The 21,221-nt window shown below is 44.2% G+C and overlaps 1 protein-coding gene and 1 long non-coding RNA gene across 2 annotated transcripts in view; one reads left to right on the top strand and one right to left on the bottom strand.

Annotated features, from left to right (window-relative positions):
• The window catches only part of LOC135215472 (neurocalcin homolog), a 736,775-nt gene that overhangs the window by 679,170 nt on the left and 36,384 nt on the right, over positions 1–21,221 (top strand).
• On the bottom strand, positions 17,812–21,221 carry LOC135215108 (uncharacterized). The gene is made up of 2 exons (XR_010314572.1): positions 21,122–21,221; positions 17,812–18,007 (listed from the first exon to the last, which is right to left on the bottom strand). It is a non-coding gene; the product is annotated as an uncharacterized LOC135215108 (long non-coding RNA).

The raw sequence follows: 21,221 nt of genomic DNA, 5'->3' as shown, positions 1-21,221 counted from the left end.
AAGTACAGACCTATGCTTGTTTTTAACCAGATTCATTTTTGAAAAGAGCTGCTCAAAAACATATGTGCTACCAACACTGCCATCATTTTCCTTGCATGAGCAGAGAGTTTGGATACACTGTTACTGATACATGCTTCTTATAAAACTGGTATACTTAACTATCATTAAACTTCTTTCTTAGTTCATCATTGCACTGTAGTTCAGTTATTGCCATCTGTTTATCCTCAGGAATTGGTGTCACATCCGCAGGAAAAAGGAGGAAGAAGCAAACACTTCTAATTTTTTTTGGGCTTGTGAATGTTTCTTGAGGTCACCAAATCTTTCTGAAAATTCCTCTCGTAAGACTGCCAACTTGTCACCATACTTCTGATACTGAGGGTTGCTAGTGTCATGGTTTTTCAGCGTAGGAAAGTGGGCTTGGTTCTGGTTTCTGATTTGCGTCTCCCACAGACGCATTTTATCTGGAAGCCTTGATCAGTGAGAACATCTCATTTATTAGTTGATCTTTTCCTCGAAGTTTAACATTCAGTGCACTAAAGATGATCAGTTATATCTACTATAAAAGTTGTTGGAATATTCAGATTGAGGCGCTCTCTCTCTCTCTCTCTCTCTCTCTCTCGTCTCTCTCCTCTCTCTCTCTCTCTCTCTCTCTCTCTCTCTGAGGGCCGCACTATAGCTTATTTACTTTTAGGAGAAGGGCCGCAATGAAAGCCTTTGAGGGCCCCAGGTTGCACATCCCTGGTTTAACTGCTCTACTCTTCACACATGTACCATAAGTTAATAACAAAATACCAAAATCTGCACCAATGAAATGTATGTATGATTTTAAGCAGATCCTAAGCATACCAAGCAGATAAGATAAGGATTTTGACGTAGGAAAAATCTATTTCTGGGTGATTGGCTCGTGTCGCCCTATGAAAGGTTCCACTTAATATCATTCTTTCTAGGCAAAATTAATCTAAATCTTACCAGAGAAAAACAAAATTAAGAAAATGTCAGTAAAACTGACTCGCTCACTCTATAAAAGAAGTGTCGGTATGAGAATAGGGGCGAGTGGGAACACTACCACGAGTCATTCACCATTTAGACCTTCCAATCCAAAATCCCCACTAGCGAGAGCTGATACTAACGGGTGATGCGGCCGCTACTACTACTACTAAGGACGCCACGGACAGCAGCGCCCCTAGCGGTCATCCTTAATCTATGAACATCTTGCCCTGCAGGGGGGGAAAAGCAAGACAGGGTGGGTTTCATAGGGCGACACGAGCCAATCACCCAGAAATAGATTTTTCCTACGTCAAAATCCCTTTTCTGGGCTCAGCTCGTGTCGGCCTATGAAAGAGTACCAGAGAAACAGGCAAGATGGGAAAAAGGGACAAATGAAAAACAGAAGTAAAAATAGATATATAATATAAGTGAATCAGGTATACAGAATACAAATTAAGTACTTAAAGCTAACTTATGCTAAACAATGGCATAAAAAAGAGAGCCAACAACAAAAGTACTTAAAACTAACTACTTATAATAAACATAGTAGTATACAATAATGTATGTAAGTTAACAAAACAGATTCACTTAAGCAAAGTATTTACATAATATACAAACACATTGTGTCCTACCCTAGCATAAAAATAAGGGTAGGGACACTGAAGTACCTTATAAGTACAAAAGTGTGGATGTCCCTAGCAAAAAAATAAGGGACAAACCACTAATATGACCTCAGCGGCTAAGGCTAGAGTATCTGAGTAGCATGGCGATAGGGTGAGGCATGTTAGACGAGGTAGGTAGGAAGGAGATCTGGATCTATACTATGACTACTATACAGTATCAGGAGAAACAATGTTTCCCGCTGCTACTGCAGAAAATTTAAAGATTCCAAGGACTTTAGATAGTGACGTTTAAAGACTGTCGGAGATTCCATCCAGTATACTTTTTAAGATCCTCGAAGTTCATATGTTGAAAGTAGTTAATTGAGGTGGCTACTCCCCTGATGTCATGTGCTTTTGGGAATGAATCAGGATTGGCTTGTTTAATGAAGTAAAGGATCTGTGTCTAATACCTTTTACTGATAAAGTACCACCTTTTTTCTCTCATGAAGAGAGAACCTGAGGATCTTGAGGATGTGCGAGATAGAAAGGCTCTTAAAGTTGATACTGGGCAGAGAGAAGGGTCTTGCGGAAGTGGGATGACTTTCCAAGGAGCCCACCTTGCAAGAGGATCCTCATTTTTAGCTAAAAAGCTACGATCCGGAGCAAGCAGGACTTCTCCTGAGGGGAGGAATTCTACATGACCCGCATCTCTGGATAGAGCCGACAGTTCTGAAATTCTAGCTCCTGAGGCTAGGCTTAATAAGAATAACGTCTTTCTGAGGAGCATTATGAATGTGCACGACAGTTGTCAGTATCTGATGCTAGTTTTGAGGACGTCATTTAAGAACCATGAGACTGCAGTAGGCCTTTGAGAAGGTCTAAGTTCTAGCACAGGCTTTAGGGATAGACGTAAAGTAAGATTCAGTCAGATCTATCTGGAAACCCCAACTGAAAGATCTTCTTCAAAGCCGATTTATGTGTAGTAATAGTGCTAGCTGCTAAACCTTTTTCAAACAAGGATCTGAAAAAGGATATAGCTAAGTTAACTGTCATGGTTGTAGTGTTTGATTCTTTCAGGAAGGATGCTAATTTTTTAACAGCAGAGTCATATTGTCTAATAGTTGACTCTCTCTTATCTGACTCTAGGAAGAGGATGTTTTGTGGATCAATGTTAGCATCTTTGTTAGCCGCAAACTTCATGAAGTCCATAAAGTTAGGGTCTGAAGAATTCCTGAGGAAGTGAACACAGTCCTCATTTGTACTGCCTGTGACAGCCTGGGATTGGGAATCCGTTGAGGTCGGAGACCCAATTCCAGAAGCAGAGGATACCAGTTGCTTTTGGGCCAGTCTGGTGCAACCAGCGCTACCAGTCCCTTGAAAGTCCTCAGCTTGCTCAAGACTTTCAATAGAAGATTCACTGGAGGAAAAACATAAATTTTTCTCCACTGACTCCAATCTAGCGACAGGGCGTCCGTGGCATAAGCCAGAGGGTCCAGGTTGGGGGCCACATAGCAAGGGAGCTTGTGGTTTGCTTGTGAAGCGAAGAGATTCTACTTGGAGACCTGGGACTCTCCGGCATATCCACTGGAATGACCTGTCGTCTAGGGACCATTCTGATTCCAGAGGGACCGACCGGGACAAAGCGTCTGCTATCACATTTCTTACCCCCGCCAGGTGAGTGGCGGACAGATGCCATTTGTGTTTGTCTGCTAGGGCAAAGATGGCTATCATGACATGGTTCACATGTTTGGATTTGGACCCTCCTCTGTTGATGCAATGAACTACCACTGCACTGTCCAAAACTAGTCTTAGATGAGACTTTTTCGGGGGAAGAAGTCTCTTTAGGGTAAGAAATACTGCCATTGCTTCCAAAACGTTTATGTGGAGCTGGCGGAACTGAGCTGACCAAGTCCCCTGAACGTTGTTGAATTGAGAATATCCCCCCCAACCAGACAGGGAGGCATCCGTGTGAATGGTTAATACCGGAAGGGGATATTGGAGGGGTACCAGTTTGGCCAGGTTCTTCACTTTTGTCCATGGACGAAGTTGATTGCGAAGGATCTGTGGAATTACTGACAAACTTGTCTCGAGATTTGGCGTTTGCTCTCGATCGCCAAACTCGGTTTATATCCTTCAGCCTTGCTTTTAGGAGGATGTCTGTCAAGGAGGCAAACTGAAGAGAACCTAGGATTCTTTCTTGGCTTCTCCTTGATGTTTGTTTGCATTTGAGAAATTGTTTCACAGCTTTGGCTATTTCTTTGCGTTTGACCACTGGAATTGACAGATTGTGGGAAGACAAATCCCATTGGATTCCTAGCCACTGAAAACGAGACTCTGGAGTAAGTCTGGATTTCGTTTTGTTTATCTGGAACCCCAGATGTTCCAGAAATTGAACTACCTTTTCCGTGGCTTTGAGACATTCCTCGACTGTTGGTGCCCAGATCAACCAATCGTCGAGGTATGCTGCTACCATTATCCCCTGAGTTCTCAATTGTTGAACTACCACTTCTGCTATTTTTGTGAATACCCTGGGGGCTACATTCAGACCGAAGGGCATCACTTTGAATGAGAATTTCTGATTTCCTAGTCTGAACCCTAGGAATGGGCGGAAGTGCCAGGCTATAGGGATATGATAGTATGCGTCTGTAAGATCGATGGAGCACGTGACCGGCTCCACGAGAAAGTAAGGTCCTTACTTGCGAAATGGTAAGCATTTTGAACTTGTCGCAACGGATGAAAGAGTTTAGCCTTGACAAGTCTAAGATTACCCTTCTTTTTGTTGAACCTTTCTTTGGCACGCTGAATAAGCGACCTTGAAATTTTAAATGCTTGACTCTTGCAATAGCTCCTTTCTGAAGGAGTTCTCGCATAATCTGTCATTCCTTTGACGGTTCCTGATAAAATGATCTGATTGGAGGGGGATCTTTGATCCAACTCCAACCCAATCCCTTGGACACTATGCTCTGTGCCCAATTGCTGAACCCCCACCTGTGACGGAAGAGGAACAACCTCCCTCCTACCTACCTGGGGAGCCTCATTGTTGTTGGGCGGGTTGACCTCCACGCCCTCCTCTGAACTGCCTACCCCTTGTCGCTCTAATACCTGAGCCCGCTGGCGAAAGTGGCCTCGCTCTGCTACCTCTCGCCTGCCCCGAAAGGGAGGGTAAGCCTGACTTTCATAAACAGGGTTGAAGGCCGGCGAGAGTGCGTAAGAGGTCGAGGGTTGCGACTGAGGAGACACAAGGAGGATGGGTTGGGTCTGTTTTGAAGTTGCAGGCTGTCCCTGTTGGGTAACTGGGACGGCCTGAACAAATTGCTGCTGCTGCTGACGTTTCTGGTAAGGCTGGAATCTTCTACCAGCCTTCTTTGGTTTCTTACCAGCAGCGGGGGCGGATTCTTGTTTCCTCTTAAGAGGAGATACCCCATCTAGCTCTGAGGCTCTGGTTGAGCCTAGCAGCCTCATGGTGTACCTCATTCACCGCGGACTCTGGGAAGAGGTCCGCCCCCCACATGCTGGAAGCCAGGAGCCTATAGGTTCGTGCCTAATAGTGCATTCCTGCAGAACGTGCTTTCGACAGTTCCATCCTAGCTAGGCAAGAAGTCGAAAGCATCCGTTCCTGAACCGTTTGAAGCTGAGACTTTGGCCAGAAATCTTAAATAAAGGTTCTGTGCCATACGATAAAGCAGCCATCTCAGTAATGATTAGAGAATTGAGGGATCTCCCAAACCTAGTTCGAGCGTCGAACTCTGCCTGAATCAAGGTATCAGGCAGCCTCGGAAGCTTTTCACCAAACTGGTCCATTGCACAGTCCGGTTTGAGCTTACCAAGCGTGAAAGTGGAAGGCAAGTTCTCCCACAATTCCCCGAAAGCTGGGAAGAGCGGAGAAGTACTCCGCTTCCCTCAGTTGTGGCATGGGCTCATCCTTGAGGACTGCCTGAAGAGTCGCTTCCACTATTTTGGTAGCGAACGGAAGAGAAGCCTCCTCCTCCGTCGCAAAAAATAGTAAAAGGACTCTTGAAAGCCTGGAGCTTGGTGTTGGTACACTCCCAGTCCTCAAGGCAGTGAACCCATTCCCGCTGAGCGTGCTCTCTACTATAAAGCACATGCTCTCTGGTGATCTTGTCTTCCCTAGTGAGCGCCGCTGCGGTCAGCCTAGCATACCCAATGAAAGGCTGCGTCAATCCCGGAGGATAAAACTCGAAGTCCTCAATCCTTCGAGTTCCACACTCCGGGACAGAGATCATACCGTCCTTGAATGGAGCGTAAGCGGCTACTCTCCATGGGTTATCCATGGAGAAGGCTGGTAGCGACTCATAAGGAGGAAGCTGGGGAATACCAGCACTTGCTACTGGGGAGACTGGGTAAGGAACCTGAGCAAGCCCAGCTACTCGGTCCTCATTCTCTCTAACTCTGTTAGAGAGATCTTGGATGGACTGGCCCGACTGACTCAAAGTGTTCGACAGTTGCGCGAACATCTGTTCGAACTTGGTTCCGAGGGCGGAGACCTGTGAGCCGACCATCTCTCCTACCTGTTGCATCACCACTGCTGAGAAGGCAGTGGGATCAAAGGTGCTCGGTCCCGCTACTCCAACCGGCGTTGCCGGAGTGGATGCGGTGGAGGCCGGAGAAGGCATTGGCTCAGCAGGAGCGCGAGCCTTCTCCTTAGAAGCCTTGCTTCTAGAGCTCTTTGAATAGGAAGAGCTCGGCTTAGCCTTCACCGCGTCAGCATAGGAAGTCGAAGACTTCTTAGCTGAAGAAGACGACGACGACTTTTTAGAAGTCGTCTTAACGAGGGTCTTCGGTTCTCTCTGTCCCTTCACCTTTGGGGGTACAGAGAGAGCGGGAGAGCGGGCAGGGATCTCAGATCCCGAAAATCCTTGGAAAGAGGCAGTAGAAGAAGGGACAGGAGAAGATCCAGGAGCGCCCAAGGAAAGACCTTGGGCACACCCGACACACCTACCTCAACTAACAAATCCTCTGCACCTACCGCCATAGGCTCAATATTAAGGTCCAGGGTTGCGACATCTGGGACCGTCTCCTGCGTGGCCACGGCCCCTAACGACTGCTGCACCTCTTGCTGGATAGAAGCGATGAGAGGGGCTGCAGAGATGGGGTCAACATATCCTGTTGACTTGCCGCCGGGGAAGATCTGAATGGCCAGCTTCTTGTCCAGGATGTATGGCTGGCCCTTGGCGGCGTTCTTGCCGAAGCCGCCCACCCAAGCCTTCAGGGTTGCTAGGGCGACTTCCCTCACACCGGCAGCCTGAAAGAGAAGGCGAAATGAAGCTTCTAGTGCCGGGGACGGGGTTAACAAGCTTTATAACTAAGTGTTGTTAGTAATACGATAAAGAAGTCTACAATCGACTTACCCTCCCCCCCCCCACCAGCTGACTGACAAGGTCGTAACAGATGGAGCAGGCTTCCGGGTGCCAGACGATCATGGCGTTGTGATTCGGTGGCACATGGGGCGTGAGTCCTGCACTCATCGTGGGCGCATGGGTCGTACAAGGTCGCATTGCACCCTAGGACCTGACAGTTGGTAGCCTGTAAGTGGAAAGATACATAAGCATCAGGAGAACACTTACAGCCTAACAATTGCTCCGCTGCATGCCGGAGCGGTAAAGTTAGATTAAACCAGAGCCCCGCCATAATACGTGTGGTAACAAGAAGGTTGGCGTTTGTCTCCGGCTACGCCGGAGACAAGAGAAAAAAATCCAACCAGGTGTGGTGGTGAGGTATGAAACCACGACGGAGAACGACGGAGATGGTATACACACAGTCTATAATACTAAAATTCATCGTAAAAATTAGGGTATATCCTTAAAAATAACAAAATAATCATCGAACTTTCCTCCCCCGTCTACTAGAAGAGTGCCCGGTAAGAAGCCAGCTCTCCTCCGGTAGCGGGGAAAAAGGGAAGGATATAGTAGGCAAGCAATAGACCACGAGAAGTGACCTACCCCCGCCCGCTAGCGGAGCCAGACGAACTATAACTAAAGGTGCCCCGGCTGCGGCGGAAGGCTCCGTTCGTTATAGTGGGGAAGGGTGGGACTGAACAACTGGGAGGGGGGTCCCCGGCGTAACGCGGCGGGAGAGAGAGAGGGGGGGGTGGCCATACTCCTCCCCGTCTCAACAACTACACCGCTTCGGAGACCCGGTACCCGAAACAAGTGGTCGCCCTAAACCCCACAATGGGAGAACCCCTGGCCTCCTCAGAGAAGGAGGGAGGAAGGCTACTGAGGTTTGTCATAGCAACCAAGGGTCCCCCAGACCCACCCCTCCCTATACCTGTAGGGAGGGAAGGGGAAGGGTAGGTGCGGTGGAACACGTGGCCGCCAGTGGCCTAAGCCGCGATAGTAACACAACCGTGGGAGGGCCACGTGAACCAGGCTGTACCAATACATGGGACATGCACCTAGGCTAGCCTAACACCCTAAAAAGAACTAAAATTACATCATAACAGGTGGAAAAGACACTTTTAGTAAAAGAAAAAGAAGCCAGGAGGAGGCAACTGTTCCGAGGAACAGAAGACTACTCGGAGCCAGCGATAGTCGTGAAGAGCAAGAGCTGGGATGCTGGGCCAGAATACAGAATAGCCCTAAATACCAAACTAAGAGAATGGTAAACGGGCTAACCTAGCTAAAAAGACGATGTAAAAACGATGAACGTGATATAGTAAGCCCATAAGTACAAGAAGTCCAGTATGGAAGACCGGGAATTCTAGACATGAGGCAGCATGGCGCCGCCACTAGCCGACCGGGAAACCGTATATGACCTATTAGAAGGAAAATACTGGTTCCTGGAAGACTAAAATACAGTAAAATACTACTTATGAGGCACTTAACTTAGCCGATGCGATGGCAGCACGTTCCATGGTAAAGAAGAGGAGATAAATCCAAGAGATTAGCACACTGAAAAAATGCGTCCAACGCGTACTGCTAAATATTAAGGATGTCCGCTAGGGGCGCTGCTGTCCGTGGCGTCCTTAGTAGTAGTAGTAGCGGCCGCATCACCTGTTAGTATCAGCTCTCGCTAGTGGGGATTTTGGATTGGAAGGTCTAAATGTTGAATGACTCGTGGTAGTGTTCCCACTCGCCCCTATTCTCATACCGACACTTCTTTTATAGAGTGAGCGATGTCAGTTCTTTTACTGACATTTTCTTAATTTTGTTTTTCTCTGTAAGATTTAGATTAATTTTGCCTAGAAAGAATGATATTAAGGATCCTTTCATAGGGCGACACGAGCTGAGCCCAGAAATATACTCATGAGACTGGGATGGCTCTTCTAGTTTTTGAGCAATGTATCTGTATGTGTGAAGTCCCCTTTTTCCCTTCTCATTTTAAAAGTCAACAGTACAATTTATTGATCACAAAATGTTGCCTGTTCAAGAGCCAGAAATGGTAATTAAAATCATGTAAACATTAAGAAGTTTTCAGCATTTCTTTTCCTACACTTCAACATGCTACTTAGAAACTGAAAGTCAATGATGCCAAAGATGAATGGCAAATAAAATTCAAGCGCACTCAGATAAAAACAATCTACAGAAATATGCACAAGCAAAATATAATTCATAAAGTCCAGATATATTTATATATAAAATAATACATATTGTTGGTGCAACTTAAAAATTGCATGACCTACTACCATTAATGAAGAAAATATGTATGCCAAATTAATGATATACAACTGTTGAAGGTAAAAAATTGACAGCATCATCATTGTTGATTTACAAATATATGTTCATACTTTCCAAATTAAGAGAAAATGTAGATATGTAGCAGTCAAAAAAGGGACAAAGCAGCCATTGCATAATAGCTGTGGTTTGACAAGTAACTAGGTTCAAGTTATGTTGGTATTACCAATCTTATCATGGACCAAGAACTTCAGAGTATCTTGTCATACTACTGAACTTAGAAAAAACGGCAAAGAAATAACTGTCAGTATATTACAAAAGAAACCCTCATTTGTAAGTCATCCACCATTTCAGTATAATGTACATATATTGATAAGTTTGGGGTCAATGACCATGTAGTTGTGATATCACTTTATAATATCAAATATGACAAATTTTCTAAGACAATTTGTATTTTTCATAGCTACAAACCTGAGGTCTTAACAATAGGATAATTACTAGCGCATAGCTGGATCCGGTTGCAAAACAGATGAAAGCAAGAAATCTTGTGATATCTGGCAACACATGCGTAGATCGGGTGAAGAGTGGTCAAAGACCACTCACCTACACCACCATGTCAGTCTTTCCCAACTCAGGATGGTCTTAACACATAGAGGGGCAGCTAGAGGTGGGCAGTATAATGTTAAGACCTCAGGTTTGTAGCTATGAAAAATACAAATAGTCTTAGAAAATTTGTCATTTGTTCATACGCGAACAAACCTTCGGTCTTAACAATAGGATAGACTCATACTTGGAGAGAGCTACAAGACATCCTAAACCGGCTGGGGTACTACCCACCAGTTCTGCTTCCAGAAGAAATGACTTCTGGAGAGGGACTGAAGCCCGTTGAGAAGCTAGATAAATTGATATCTAATCACTCAAACGTACAATGATATATGGAAGAACCATTGTATAGGGAACCAAAGAGAAACTTTGACTGTCCAATAGCAAACCAATACACCATGGTTTGAACTACTCCAACTCCTCCTTGCCAAGGAGTGGAGCATATGCTACTGAATAGAGGGTATGATATTTGTATATTAAGTGACCACACTATCAGTGACTACCTTACTCACCTGTATCAGACCAGTCCAACGAATGACGTGTCTATTCCTTAACCCACCCGAAGGAAGAAGGAAAGGTACAAGAGAAAGAAGGAGACCAGCCAACGCACTCATTCTCTCGTCCACACAATTATCTTAGGTAAGATACAGAAGTGCCCTGTTAAGGGCAACTATGAGTTACACAACCTGTTGGGCATCCACCACAGGACCCAAGGAAAATGTGTCTGCAGATCTGTGGGAAACATCCTTAAGATAGGAGGTGAATGCAGACCGGCGTAACCAAATACCAGCGCTCAGCACTCTATGTACAGCCAAGTTCTTTTTGAAAGCCAGAGAGGAACCAATACCCCTAATGTCATGCTCTCTAGCCTGCACAGACGTGGTGGTGGAATCATCAAGAGTCAAGTATGCCTGTCTGATGGCTTCCCGTATCCAAAAGAGATAGTATTCTTAGACACCTCTTTCTTTGTATAGCCTGTGTTAACAAAAAGTCTGCGGCAGCCTGGTCTAAGGTGCCGAGTCCTTTTAAATAGCAACACAGGACCCGGACAGGGCACAAGCAACAAAAGCTCTTGAGCACCACCACCCACAAGTCATTCAGTGATAGAATGGAAATCGAAGTGAATCTGTCATCGTGCACAGAAGGATTTTGGGTCTTGGCCATGAATTCCAGGACAAATTCGAAGGACACCGACCCCCAACCCTTGGTGTGCTCACCTCATAGCTCAGACCGTGGAGCTCTCCTACCCTCTTGGAAGATGCCAAGGCCAGAAGGAAAACTGTCTTGAGTGTCAAGTTCCTGTAAGATGAGCAATGCAAGGGCTCATACGGACTCTTAGTGAAGCTCTTGAGAACCAAGGAAACATCCCACGTCGGAGGCTTGAGCTCTCTAGGAGAACTCGACTGCTCAAACCCCTTACCTAGCATGGAAAGTTCCCAGGAAGAGGAGATGTCGATACCTTTAAGGTGTAACACCAAACTCAGGGCCGCCCTGTAGCCTCTAATGGCAGAAACGGACAAACGTTTCTCGTCTCTGAGGAAGGTTAAAAAGTTTGCTATTCGCTGAATAGAGGTTGCGAGTGGAGCAAAACCCCATTTACGACACCAATCACAGTAGATCGCCCATTTGCCTTGATAAACTGCAGAGGTCGACTTTCTGAGACTGCTGGACATATGTCCTGCTGTTCTCTGAGAAAAGCCTCTCGCTTGGAGGAGATGCTTGATAGCCTCCAACCGTGAAGAGACAGGGATTCTACTGATGGGTGGAACCTTTCTGCATGGGGCTGACACAGGAGATGTCGCCAAAGGGGAATCTCCCTCGGAACCTCTGACAACAACGACAGCAGATTCTGGGAACCATTCCTGGCTGCCTGAGGCCACTGAGGGACTACCAAAGTCTTCCTAAGACCCTGTGAACTCATTAGCCTATTCAGAACTTGACCGATAAAACAAAATGGAGGGAAGGCATACACCTCCAGGATGTCCCCAGGGATGTTGGAATGTGTCCTCTGCCAATGCTAAAGGATCTGGGACCACTGAAAAAATATCTCTAGCTTCCTGTTGAAGTGAGTTGCAAAAAGGTCCAGCATGGATATCCCCCAAACCTGGAAAAGCTTGTCTGCTACCACTTGATAAAGGGACCACTCTGTGCCTGGGATCTGATCCCGACGACTGAGTTTTGTCTGCAACCACATTCCGTTGCTGGGTGTGTCTGACATGAGAATGACAGAAGGACCTTCTACCTTCTCCCAAAACTCCTTCAGACCCAGGAGGTGATGAGGCTGCCTAAATGAGCCCCCAACCTGCGAGGGAGGCGTCTGATAATAGAAGGAAGTCCAGTGGATCACTTCCAGAGACAGTGGAACCATTAACAGGGGTGAGTCCCCCGCTGGAGACCAGAATTCTCCCAGTCTCCATTGCACAGACCAAAGATGAGGATGCCCATGAGGGACCAGCTTCTCTGGGAAGACACACTCCCAGAAGAACCTGCCACTGATGAGCTGACTGATGTGGTTCCAACAGGAAGTCAAGTGCCACCACCCTCAACTTCTCCAATCTCTGATCCGACGGGAAAACTTTTGCCACTGTCGTATCAATGACCACGCCCAAGTAGGGAATCCTTTGACTGGGTACAAGGTTCAACTTTTCCTGGTTGACTACGATGCCCAGTTCCAGAGAGAACTGAAGTAGACGATCCCTGTCCTGCAGCAGCTTTTCCCTGGAAACTGCCAAGACTAACCAATCGTCAAGGTACCTCTGCAAACGGATCCACTGAGCATGGGCCCAACTTGACACGAGAGAGAAGAACCTTGTGAACACTTGAGGGGCTGTTGTCAGCCCGAAGCACAAGACTTTGAACTCGAAGACCTTGTCCCTGAGAGAGATGCGAAGGAACTTCCTGGACGTCGGATGAACAGGGATTTGAAGTATGCATTCCTTAAGTCTATCGACAGCATGAAGTCGCCTTCCCTCACAGCTGCCAACACTGAACGTGGGGTCTCCATCTTGAACCGTGCCTTCCTGATGAAGTGATTCAAGGTGGATAAGTCGATCACAGGCCTCCATTCTCCCGACACCTAGGGCACCAAGAAGATGTGACTGTAAAACCCCGGAGACGGACGCACCACTTCCTCTATCGCATCCTTGTCTAGCATCTTCTCTTCTGCACTTCCTCCTGAAGAGCCAAGAACTTCAGAGAATCTGGAGGATATGCCTTCCTGAGCTGCGGCTTGTCTAACAGAGGAGGAGAGAAGTCGAATGGCAGTAGGTACCCCACCCGAAGGACATCTACCACCCACTTCTCCGCTCCATAACTCTGCCACTTGGCCCAGTGGCCCGCCAGGCACCCCCCCTGCCCCTTGGGCCCTTTCTTGGCTTAAAGTAACGAGAGCGAAAGGGGCGTTGATCCTCTGACCTAGGCTGAGTTGAACGGGAAGGCCCTGCCGAACTCCAATTCCTCGACGGCCTACCAGGCAACGATCTTGAATGCTGCTGGACAGGGGGAGGAGGAGGAGGAGCCAGACGTCTTCGAGGACGAGACTCCGACTTAGACACAGCCTGGTGCACCAGTCTGTCTTTGGTGTCAGCCCGGCGCTGGTCTATCGCATTCTCGAGCTCTGTCAGAGGAAATAAATATTGGGACTCCAACAGATCTCTGTTCCTCAATGCCAGCAAGGACTCCGTGTCAATTGATCTCTCCATCCTAGACAAAGCTGCGTCTCTTCTAATCAGAAGAAGGTTAGCCCATAAATTAGCAGTGAGGTGAGCCATAGTATATGAAATGCCTTGCCCCCGGACTGCAACAGACTGGCAAGTGAGGATGCACTCACCAACCCTTCCGGGGACCTGTCAGAAGCTATCTTGGCAATGACCACAGACCAGAAGTCCAGACAAGAAACTGTCTGCAACATGGAGGCTACAGTAGATTCCAATGCTGAGGCATCTTGCGGAGACAAGAACGGAGCCACCGACCTCACCTGCTCCAAAGTCAATCCCGGCTTCAGGCGAATGACGTCTGGGTTAAGATCGCGCGACATAAAAAATGCAGAGTTCGTAGTATAGTACTTCCTATGTCTTGTGAGAGGCAGGGGTAGTAGCTTGGCAGAGCTCCTAGAGCGAAGCGAACCGTCCTGGTCCGAAACAGAGGCGTTAACCTTATGCAAGACTGACTGGACATGCCCCGACAAAGGAAACTGAAGAGATGATTTGGGATCCTGTGTAGCTCCCACCAAGGTTTCCAAGCAAGAAGGAGTATAAGACGACCGAGCCTGAGCCCTACTTTCCAAATTGTTGAACTCACAAATGAGATCAAGAACTTCCAAAAAGGAAGACAAAAACTCTTGGGTGTCTCCCTCCTTCTGCTCCAGCAATGGAGACCGACAATGAGAAGGATGTGTAGACTCCTCTAAGGCACCTTCCCATTAAAATTAATGGAAGGATCAGCAGCCAAACAGCCCAAAATACCAAACTAACTTGTCTGGGCTGGGTCCACGCGTCGGCTCCCGAGACGAACCCACTACGTATAACACTAGGAACATCACTATGTACTCCTCCAACAGATGACTCATTAACATGTCAGTGAATGGTCACGGGTGTGACAGATGTACGAACATGAGTTGGAGAGGAATCCTGAACACTTGAGATCGAAGGAGAATCCCCAGAGTCGAACTCTTGGAAGCACAAGTGAGAGGGGCAGGCAAACACTCCTGCTGCACCAACTCCGCGCTCACCACCTTCGACCTCTTGACAGGTGCCTTGAGATCCTTACGGCGACGAATAGGCCTTGGAGAAGAAGGAGCACTTGCATCATGTGCACGGACAGGGGAGGTTGCAACACGCTCGCAATGTGCATGGACATGGGAGGCTGCAACATGCTCGCGATGTGCACGGACGGGGGAGGTTGCAACACGCCCCGCGATTCGATGCAGATGACGAAGCAGCCACTGCAGATTGCTCAAGGGAAGTTACACTAAGACCTCCAAAACACCAACACTCTCAAGAACACGTCCGCATTGTTCCTCCCTCGTAGGCGAAGAAAGAGCAAAGTCCTTTGCCTTCCAACGCTTGATACGTTGACGTGGCTTAGAGGGGAAGAGGGAGAGGAAGATAACACTGGTTTCTTATGCGATCTCTTTGCAGGAGGCGGGAACGAAGCAACATATTTCCTTCCAGTCCTCTCAAACAACAAGGCAGCCAACTTATCATCCAAAACAGAGTCCAACCTCTTTAGCACTGCCTGGCATATAACCTCATACTGATCTGCAAGAGAAGGCTCTGATGACATGGAAGGGAGATGTAGCGAACTGGGCAGCAGGGATGACGTCATGGCTGAGAGAGGCAGTGCAGAGGAGACGACTGGGAGTGATGTCATCGATGGGAGTGACGTCACAAGTGGTGATAATACACAACGACGGATCCTGTGTCGTCATCAACGGGGCTGACACGGCTTCCCTCCGACTTGAAGAAGTGGCAGCAGTCACTAGCAGAGCAATACAAGATGGCTGACCTCAGCTACCCACGAAGACAAGGCCGGGGGGAGGGGGGATGGCCTGGCCAGCCTGAGGAGGGGGTTAGCGAGCCTCCATAAAGTGCGCTAGCAACCCCTCCAAGGACGGGGGACCCCCTAGCCCGACCATCTTCCAAATCGCCGCCATCTTGGATGCCTCCGACTCTGGAATAAATGAGAATGATGAAAAAGCCTCCCCCTTCTCTGGAATCAAATTAACTCCCGAAGAAGAAGGGGCTACATTACAAACATCAGCCTGGTGGCCTCCCGATACTTCCAGTGACGAATCAATGGAAGAAAAAAGGGAAGGGGACACAGGAACAACGCTACTATGGGGGGTGAATACTGCAGGAGACTAAGCATCGGGAAGAGGCGAAAAACCTTCCCGTGAAGGAAGAGTCGAAACCCTCCGATGCTCTCTCTTGCTATAAAACAACTTCCACTGCTCTTTAGGCCATGCCCGGCATTCCGTGCAAGGATTCGTTATAGTACAAAAATTAGAACGGCACCTGTTACATGTGATGTGGGGATCAGTCGTCGCTGAAGCCAAAAAACGAGAACACAGAAAACCTGGAATTCCGGGGCACACACGTTGACGAGGCCAAGAAGGAGCAGAAGCCATAATATCAGCCAAAACACACACACACACACTAAACACAAGTGAAATGGGCAATGAACCGGGTAAAGGCCAAGAGAGGTTAACCACGACTCTCGCCCAGGCAGATATGACAAGATTGCTTGCTTTCATCTGTTTTTTAACCGGATCCTGCTAGGCGCTAGAAATTATCCTATTGTTAAGACCTCAGGTTTGTTTGCGTATGAACAATAATCATTCATAGCATATCAAACCTGAGATGTTCAGTCCCCAAAGAAAATGAACTTCCTTTCTTATGATGCAACCTGATTAAATTTTTCATATATGTACAGTAATACAACTGGGAATTAGAGAAAATGTTATACAGTTTAAACACTGCCTTCACTACTACTTCAATATCAGTATGGATTCCATAATGCATCAAGTGGAAATCTACCCTCTTACCTCACTCTAAAAGGAACTTTGGGAAATCTTGTGTAATGCAAAAAAGAATTTGAAAAAGTCTGATAATGACAATCAAGTTCACTATTTATAAATTAACTTCTTCCTATAAATTCATTTAAGCTTTTTAACAGATTGGTCTACAACTAGAATAGAATATTTTGACAAAACTTCACCAACTAAATTTTTGCCAAAATTTTGACATTCACTGGTGGTTGGAGTTTGGACAAACATAAAATATGCTTAGCTATAAGTTTGACCTACAATCTGCATACAGGATTGGGTCAAGTGGTCTATTCTTCAAATCTCTGCTGGTCTATCAAGTGTGACCAATTCAAAGAAAAGAGAAAATAAGTTCAGTGAGATGCTTCTTTTGGCATGAAGAATGGTATAATAAAGTAATGGATTTTACCTGTTTTAATTTGTTATTATCGATTTGTCAATTCATAAAGTCTGTATATATTAGATATAATATATGTAATGAGTTTTAGAGATGTCAAATAACCAGCGACAAAAATGGCCACATTTAATCTGGCCAAAGTGGTTGTGGCTTTTTTTCCTTATTATTATCTTCATTTCCCATAGTCCCCACCTGAGCAGGGATCCACATACGGGCAGTCCCCAGTTATCGGCGGACTCGGTTAATGGCAATCCGGTTTTATAGCGCTTGTCTAATGCCATACAATCAGCTTTTTATGGGTCCACCCATTACTGGATAGGTTTTGGTTATCAGCGGCATAAGGTGCAGATAATAGAGTTAATCGCCATAACATACCTGACAAGAGGAGCCATTAACCGAAACTTGGCGCCATAAAGTGCCATAAATTGCCAAGTTTCGGTTAATAGTGGTTTTCACTCATCAGCACCCAGCCAAAAACGGAACCCCAGCCGATAACCGGGGACTGCCTGTACAGACAGTCCCCGGCTTACGAGGGTTTGGCTTACGACATTCGAAGGTTACGGCGCTTTGTAATTATATTCACCAGAAATTATTTTCAGGTTTATGACACATGTTCCTGGGTTACGCCACTTATGATGCCAATCTGACAGAAGAAATATGACTCCAAAAATGCAAAATAAACAATATTTGACAGTTTTTTTAATAAAAAAATGTAATAAAAATGCAGTTTACATAGTTTTTAATACACCCAAAGCATTAAAATTAAGGTTTTCTTAAGATTTTTGACAATTTTCTGGCTTACAATGACTTTTCTGTCGTAAGCCGGGGACTGCCTGTATTCATAATCCCTTGACATCACAATGTGAAGTAACTCAGTGATGCAGTAGTATTCAGTTTCTCTTTAAACATTTTAACTGTTAGTGGCTTAAATTAATAAATGAACACCAAACATCTTCACTAGAACTACGGCTTACTTGAGTAAAAGCACTACACTTTTACATTGCTGAAGATTTACTACATATACAGCCAATTAAAAACACATAAAACTTACTGTAACAATTTCCAGCATCTCTTGCCGACTGATGTATCCATTGCCATCTAAATCATACATTGAGAAGGCCCATCTTAACTTCTGTTCTAGTTTGCCTCTGGATGTGACGGAGAGTGCACACAGGAACTCCCTGAAGTCTATTGTACCGTCTCCATTTGCGTCAAAGGTCCGAAACACGTGCTCCGCAAACTGCTTGGGAAGGCAAGTGATGAAGAGTTGCACACAATCTAGTCAAACCTCGTTTGGATGGCCCCTTTTTGATTTTTACTTAACTTTTAAAAAGTTAATCTAAAGAGATTACAACTGAAAAACTAACAGCCACTGAAAATATTCTATTGCCAATTTACCATGGCAAAAACAAAAGGCAGAAAAAGCTAAGAAATTATGGAAAGCACAAATAAACAAAATCATAAGTTGGTAGTCTCTTTAACCTTCTTCTCTTAGTTATATGAATCCATGCTTGTTACTCACTGAAGTTAATAGCCAGAATATTAAGGGGTTTTTAAGGAACGAGGTTTGACTTCTTCTAATAATTTGGCGTCACATAGCCAGGATACAAAGGCAGGGTTTACAAGGCTTCTATGACTATATATGTAATTCTTAATCAACGACTCTTTTATAGTAATTTCATAAACAGTAGTTTTCATAATCTTTCAATACATTTCTTAATATACAAAGTAATGACAGTTAGTGATTACACAGAATATGAAATCTTTAAGAGAAACTGTTACAACATGCAGTTTACACTGACGGTAATTCTTTAATGGTTCCATGTATACTGTATTAATGTTTAAGAAGTTTTTTTATTAAACGAATAATTACATTTTAAATGTCAAAAGAACAAAGTTCAATTTAAAAATATATTTTCATAGATAATTCATCAAGAACACTTTACTTCTGAGAAAAAAAATAAAAATCTGGTTTTAATGTAAAAATTGGAGAGGTAGTTACTACTCATGCAATTTAGTACACACTGGACAGTGTTAGGGTTGAGTTGTGACAGAAGGAAAAAATATATTCTTGAAAAATATTAACAACAACTTTCAATGCAATTAGTTACATCATACCACTTCTGTTAAGAGCGTAACATAAGATATACATATAAACTTTACAAACTGGGCCCTATGACAATTCCACCTCTCAATACTACACAGAAATAATCTATGATGTCTATATTTAGTAACAACAGAGATAAAATCTTCAAATCAATCAAATTACAATTACAAAGACTAAATATCTGGTACATTTCATAGACAAGCTCTTTCCATTATGCATTTAAAAAAATTAAAGTAGGTTGCTAGCTAGAGCTGTTATACTTTTTTCTTCGACAAAAATAAAATCTGTGACATGGCAGTCATCTGAAATCTTTGCAAAATCGTTTACCCTTCAGTAGCAACATAAGCCATTTCTGTCACATGCAACTGGCCACTTCATTTCCAGGAATCAATAGAAAGGATGGTTACTAACATATAACTCCAATGTGAAGAATTACAAACTTTACAATTATATGTTAACATGTCTCTTAATTGATGACTGCATTTGCTTGGTTAATTCAAACTTCCTAATAATGGTAAAGCCAAAGAGAAGCTTTCCCTTTTATTTCCGGCACAAGGTGAGTGTCTTGTCTCTGATAGTGTGAGGATGGAAATTTTATAGCTTTTTGGATTGAAATGTTTTTCAACTGTATTAATATAGTGGATTTAAATGAAAATATATATACGTATATATAATGTATGTGTACATATATATCAATCATCATCACCTCTAACATTGCAACACTACCACTCTTGTCTTTCCTTTTCAGTTACACTAATCTCCACTCTTCTCAAGCCTCTCAGTTCATAGTTCTCATTCTGTTTATGTCCTCTCTGTGCATAGTTCTCATCCTGTTTATGTATCTTCAAATCTTCTTGTGCCCACAAGAGCCAGCTGATACTATTGAATAATATTCTCCCTTGTTTGTGTGATAGACATGTCCCAGCCATCTCCATCTCCCTTTAATCATTATTTCATCAACATATAGAGCTTGCATATTGTCCTTTAATGGTATCATTTCTTCTAACTATACACTGCCATCCTTATCCTAATTTTGTACTTGAAACTTATTCTCAGATCAACAAAAACCTTTTATAGTTTCACTGTCTTACCAAGATTCTTGTCTGTACAGAAATACTGATCATTCTAGACTTACAAACAACCTTACTTTTAACCTCCCCATTTGTCTGTTTGCCTTTTCAATCTTTACCTAATTCCAAAATAAGGAAATGAATATGCATTTAAAAATTCCTTCCAATCTGGGAATACAACTTGAAGATGAATATTAGGAGTCAGATGGCAGAGCAGAATGAGAATAATGCTGTACGTAAATGACATTATGGAAGTTCCAAATGTAAAGGCAAGGTAATGATGTAGGGGAGACATGGAATAATTTATAACAGGGTCTGCAGGGTCTCTATGGGATCCAAAAGAGAGAGGTATGAGACAGAGAGTTGAGATTAGAGGAAATTTGGTGAAGTTAAAGTGGAGGAATTCCACTAAGGTCCTTTTGTGCTGCATCGCATTGTAGGCTGTCATGATAGTGTTGAAATGCTATAGAGGTGGGACATACACATACCACCAGTTTAACAACCAACCAAAAATGTCAAAGAGTATATGAACCTCTGTGACATAGCTGGTTTTAAAACTTCATTAAAATTATATGTAAAATTGAATACAAGCAATCATAAGCACCGCCTATAAAACAGCTGGGATATTTACTGAGACAAAATAAGAGTACCCTAGTCATAATTTGTGATGGTGTGAAACATAGTAGCATTAGTAAAGTTGTAAATACGTTATGAATACTGTAGTTCATATTCAAAATCAATATTGCCTCTAATCAAGTTTTAAATTAAAAATAACTCTTATCAGTAAAAACAAATAAATATCCAGTGCCTTTTTGTTTTTATGTCAATAGATACAAAAATCATACTTCAATGAAAGGTACGAATGATAGCAATTTCATATTAACTAATAAGCCTATGTATGCCATATCACTTTTAAATTTAATCTTAAAATCTGACGTTATCTTACTCTGTACCAGTCTAAATATTCATACACTGTCCCATATGTACTAAAGATATTCTGTAAAATCCACAAAAACAAGCACAAAGGGTATTCATAAATATACACATAAATTGCAATGCCTAAGTGATAAACTGCCTTAATATGACCATACTTGGCCTTTAAATGCAATGCACTTGACATACAATGTCAACCAAGTTTTATGTGGAAAAAAAAAAAAACATGCTCTACAGTACATACCTTTGATGCATCACCATATGGGAAAAAATTTCCATATATTTTCTTGAACTCATCAACAGACAGGTGTCAGTGGGGCAGTCTTTTAAGAAGCCTTTGTACC

The sequence above is a fragment of the Macrobrachium nipponense genome, chromosome 5 (genome assembly GCF_015104395.2).
Source record: "Macrobrachium nipponense isolate FS-2020 chromosome 5, ASM1510439v2, whole genome shotgun sequence".
NCBI lineage: Eukaryota > Metazoa > Arthropoda > Malacostraca > Decapoda > Palaemonidae > Macrobrachium > Macrobrachium nipponense.
Note: the sequence above shows the minus strand (reverse complement) of the source record. Positions and strands in the feature narration are given on the sequence as shown.